Consider the following 5302-nt stretch of genomic DNA (forward strand, 5'->3'; position numbering starts at 1 on the left):
AACCAAACAATTCTAAATTCATATTAAACAAGCCCTTTCAGGCTAAACATTAAGCGGTATTCATCAGATATTGAAGCATAACCACTGAAACGAGAAGACACTATTCCTTCTCACACCTGGGAAGGCACAACCCTTTTTTTTTTCAGAAGGCAAAACTTAAATCATAGAGTAAAAGAAAAAGTAGAGGTTAATTTTAACATAAAGAAAGTTAAACCCGAACAGTTGAAGGAAAGATACTAATGGACCAGAAAAAAATTATTGTTGGAAGCCATCACAGATCCCTCAATTTCTCCTGGTTGCAATCATCATATTCTCCATGCCTTGCGCATTGTAGGCTTGGATCATGGTAGCAGAGGTGATACTGTCAGGCTTGCATTTTCTCCCTTTCATTTCCAGAAAGAGATTAGACATCTTATCTACATCACCTGCTCAACCATAGGCCCTGACAACGCAGTTGGAGAAAGGCGTATCTAGTATGATGTCAGAGTTCTCCACCTGCCTCAGATTTGAATCAACCTTCATTATATGCCCAGCTTTACTGTACACACTAACAAGAGAACAGTATGTAATAGTGTTAGTCTTGATTCTCAGATGTTTAGTTTTGCTGAGATATTCCTCCACAGTCTCAATATCATCGGCCTTTCCAAATGTCTCTATTATAAGGTTACGAGTAACAATCGATGGAGAAAATAGTCTTTCCTCCATGAATTCCAAAACGGACCTTTATCTTTCCATACACGCCTGCTTTCTCATATGATCTGATCAGGATATTGAACGTCTTAATATCTGGCCTTAATCCTATCAACAGAAATTCAGCATGCCACTCCTCCATCTTGTCTTGCTGCCCACTGCTCCCATAAGCCCCAGTGATGGAGTTAAATGTGAAAAGATCTGGAGCAGAGCTTCCACTTTCAATCTTATCCGTCAATGTGTTTTCCATTTCTTCAAGCATTTTAGCCTTACCGTATCCATCAATAACAGTGTTGTATGTAACTATGACATCTCAGCAAGAATTCCTCGAATATGTTCAAAACAATGTAGTTTAATGCAACATATCAGGAGTACAGAATATGCAGAAAACAGACACATCCGGTTTGCATTCAGAGATCGGTTTCATTTCAGCAACAGCAGAAAACGCCTTGTCAAGTTGACCACTTTGGCCATAAGCACTTACAGGAGCAGTATAAACATCAATTGTAGGTTTGAGGCCATCAGACTGCATGACCTCATAAAGCAATCTCGCCTCCTCATGTTGCCTGCACTTGCCAATCATCACCAGCAACTTGGTACCAGGGTTGCTCACGAAGAAATTCAAAAATCTAAAAAACAGACACGGACTTTATTCTAGAATGTATACATGCATTTTAAGCAACAATGTCACTAATCATCAAGAAAACAGCAGCAAGCCTCAAAAAACTGTCGAATGCATAACTTGAATTTATCAAACCAGTTGGTAATGACATGATCATGGAAAAGTAAATCACTTTCTTGAGAGACTAATACACTCGTGTAGCAATATCATTAATTTAAACTTGGTCCAAAGAAGTAAAAGCACAGGATACACATTAACACCATCAAACAAGCAGAACTCAAACCAAAATCACATAAATAATAGCAGGAAAAAAAAAAGCCTGACAAGAAGAGAAGGTCCAAGAAAAAGAAAACCCACAAACCTTAAGAGCTGATTCCCATTGTTTCTCTTTGATAGCCTCATCAAGAGCTTCTAAAACAGCCTTGGGCCGAAGGTCATTGTTATATTTCTTGGAGTTGATTTTTGTTCAATAGCGTTTATAGCAGCTTCAGTTCTTTAGAATTCTAGACAAGTCCTTCTTGGGCTGTCTTTTGAGCCCAGTTGAATTCGGGTCTGGGCTACGTATATAGGATTGGAAAGCAAAAACTGCTGGTCTTGCTTTCCTTGGATCATAGGATCGGAAGGAGATTAAATAATAAGTTTTTATCAAAATAATTTAAAAATATAAAAAATTAAAAAAAAAAAATTTAAATTTTTAAAAAACAACCAGCCCTCACATGAAAAAAATATTGCTTTCTCATGACATAGCTCAACAATTAAGGGGCCAGCATCCATCCATCGTGGCCCCAATGAATGTTTGCCCCCCTTCCACAACACAAGAAACCTAGTCCATCGTCTTTAAAAATTTTGAATTTGGGAGGATTTAATTTAAATTAACTTAAAAGCTAGTTTAGAGATATATTTTTAATATTAAATTAAGAAATGGTCCTAGTCTTCAATCTTGGATCCAACATTAATTAATTAAAGTAACCAAATTAACAAACCCTAAAAAAATCAAAATTATCATAAATTTCAAGTTATTAGATGCTTATCTGATTGTTAATTATAGAATTTTAAGAGATTAAAAGACGTGGATATAAACTGGTTTGAAAAATCATAATTATTAAAATAATAATAATTATTATTATTATTATTATTATATTGAAAGTACGGCCTGGCATTCTTCAGAAGAAGATGAGGTGAATTCGCAAAAGCAATAGAAAAGATGGGCCTGGAAATAAATCTGGATCATTTTCTTCCATCATAGAAACGTGCTCAAAAAATGCAAAAACAAAAAAAGCACGTTACCACTATTAGAATTAGCTACAATTCGAGGGCCCGTTGTGCAAATACGTTTATCTAACAAAATAAATATGGAAAATGTGAAATTATTTAGTAACCAAATCATGGAAAAGAAATATAGTATTATGGTACTAAATATATACATGTCAGAGGAAATACCAGCTGCTAAACACAGTAAAGAAACCATCTATATATAGACGCCTTCTGTTAACCCTACACACGAGCCTACCACTCTCCTGTTTCATGGGTTCTCACGTTTGGGACGTTTCCTAGCAAAACATCCTCTGCTTTGTTTTTCTTCTCCTTTCGGTCTCTCTCTCTCTCGTTTTTCTTTCCCGTTCTCTCTCTCTTTCTTTCCTGTATACAAGAAAGAATTTTTTCGAGAGAGAGACTGGTAGGAATAAACATGTATACGTAGAGAGATCTGGATATGGGAAAGTATACGGAGATTTTGGATGCTGGGATAAGAATAGCTTCAAGATTTCATTCTCATTGCCCGCAAACTGCTCGCATGTATTACCATCCACCGACTAACGCTGACAGCCACACAACAACCACCCCCACCACCAGCATGGTGGCGGCCAGCAGTGTAAGCAATCCAAAGGAAGTTACGAGGGCGGACGTCAAAGAGTCCATTCTTAATTCTATTTGACATCGATAAAATGATAAGGGAAGATGTAAATTTAATGTTCTACAGCAAAAACAACATGTTGAATATTTTTATCTTACCGAGCCCAGAAGGTGTTTCCTTTTCTCTAATCTCAAGCGTGTTTGTTCCTTTATTAATGAATATTCTTTCTCATTAGTACTTTATTCTCCATTAATTATAATTTTCATCTATGCGGTGATGCTATTAGTTTGTTCTATATATATATTTGATGGATAGGGATGTAAAAGGTTGGCGATTAAGGGGAGAACGAGTAAGCAAGCAACTTGTTGGACGTGCAGAAACACTGATTTCTCTTCAATTTACACCATTGAACATGGAGCTCAAATGGATGAACAAAATGACAATTAATGTTTTGGGTCCTTTCTGGTGGATTTGAGATGTTCTTTTGATTCCATCTATGACTACCCCGCTGCCCTAAAAACCTGTACAAGTTTAAATGATCGGCGTGACGACTAATTAACCTAAAAAGCTTCATGGCCTGGAGTATTACTGTAATAGCATAGCAAAAGATTTCAAGTAAAAACGGGTTAATAACAAAATTGGAAGGCCATTAGATTTGCCAGCCATGTTCTCCTGAGAGCATTACCTGGGGGTATAAAAGTGTGAAATTGTCGTGGGTGGAAGTTATTAATGGATTGTTATAAATTATCAAGATTCCCGTATACTTTTTTCAAGATGTCAAATGATGTTTGAAAATAAATTTTCTATTTCTATTTCTCCAAAGAGAGGCTAAATTCTGTTAGAGAGACTACTAAAAAACAGGGTCAATTAGCAAATACCTAGTTCGTTACAGATAAAACTAAAATTTGTTGTTATAAAAATAAAAAATAAAATTAGCAACAGATAATGTTAAATGCAAATAATATATACTAATTTTTTAGCAACGGATTATCAATTGCTGATTTTTTTAGCAACAACCTATCTGTTGTTAAAATTCGGTTGCTAATTATATAAATCAGCAACGGATATTCCATCGCTAATCACCATTGCTAATCAGCAACAGATATTGCGTTGCTAATCAGCAACGACTATTGCATTACTGATCCGTTGTTAATTAGCAATGGAAAATTTGTTGCTGATCGGTTGCTAATTTGTCCAATAACTATTTTTTAAAACATGAATTTTTTAAATTATTTTTTCCATCTATTGAATTTCTTATAATTACTTGTGAATATTTCAAAAAATGTAGAAAAACATATAAAAAACATAAATTAATACTAGAAATTATTTTATCAACAATAATAAGTCAAATAAAAATAAATTTCATAATAAATTTCAAAATCTTGTTAAACTTATATCAAAATCTTGTTAAACTTACATCAATATAGATATGTCACAATTTAATAAATATATTTTATCATAGAGGTGGTGGTTGGGGTGGTGGTGGAAACGAACCAAAACAATGCTGACCATCATAAGGTGGGATCGATATATGGTGGTCGAGACCTAGGTCGATATACTATATTAGACAAGAGATACATAGGTGTCATCATCTGTAAGGCCGCATGTGATGGCATAGATGAAGCCATAGGTGTCGACATACCTTGGTTCATATTTGATGCCCAAACTTGGTATCCCATGTTACTAAGAAATTTTTTTATAGAAGTCATCTCCTGTTGTAGTGATAAAATATGACCATCTCTTTCCTTTATTTGCTCTTTCAATACTTGAATTGATGAGTTAGGAGGTGTTGACTCCATCCTATAGAATTATGATGAAGCACTCATACTAACTATTGATTTCTGCGTACTATGTGCACCATATATTCGACCATTTGTTACTCCTTTTATAGCCACACACCAAGCTGCTCCGTCAAATGAAGGAAGATTTTCCCGATCAGTTCCATATCTTGAAATCATCTTTTTTTGGTAATTCTCCTACAATAAAATTAAATATAATAATAAATTCATTTTAATTTTAAATAATAATTAAATTACATAAAAAAAATACTTACAACAATTTTTTTAGACTTGTTATCCATTAAGGTTTTAGGTTGCTTTGCACTCTGATGCAACACCGAAAATACATCATCTCGTAGA

General features: G+C 34.7%; 1 pseudogene; it reads right to left on the minus strand.

Moving 5' to 3' along the window:
• Positions 1-282: 282 nt before the first annotated feature.
• On the minus strand, positions 283-1766 carry LOC18095098 (pentatricopeptide repeat-containing protein At3g53170-like; annotated as a pseudogene).
• Positions 1767-5302: the final 3536 nt, after the last annotated feature.

This window comes from Populus trichocarpa, chromosome 1, assembly GCF_000002775.5.
Source record: "Populus trichocarpa isolate Nisqually-1 chromosome 1, P.trichocarpa_v4.1, whole genome shotgun sequence".
NCBI classification, from domain to species: domain Eukaryota; kingdom Viridiplantae; phylum Streptophyta; class Magnoliopsida; order Malpighiales; family Salicaceae; genus Populus; species Populus trichocarpa.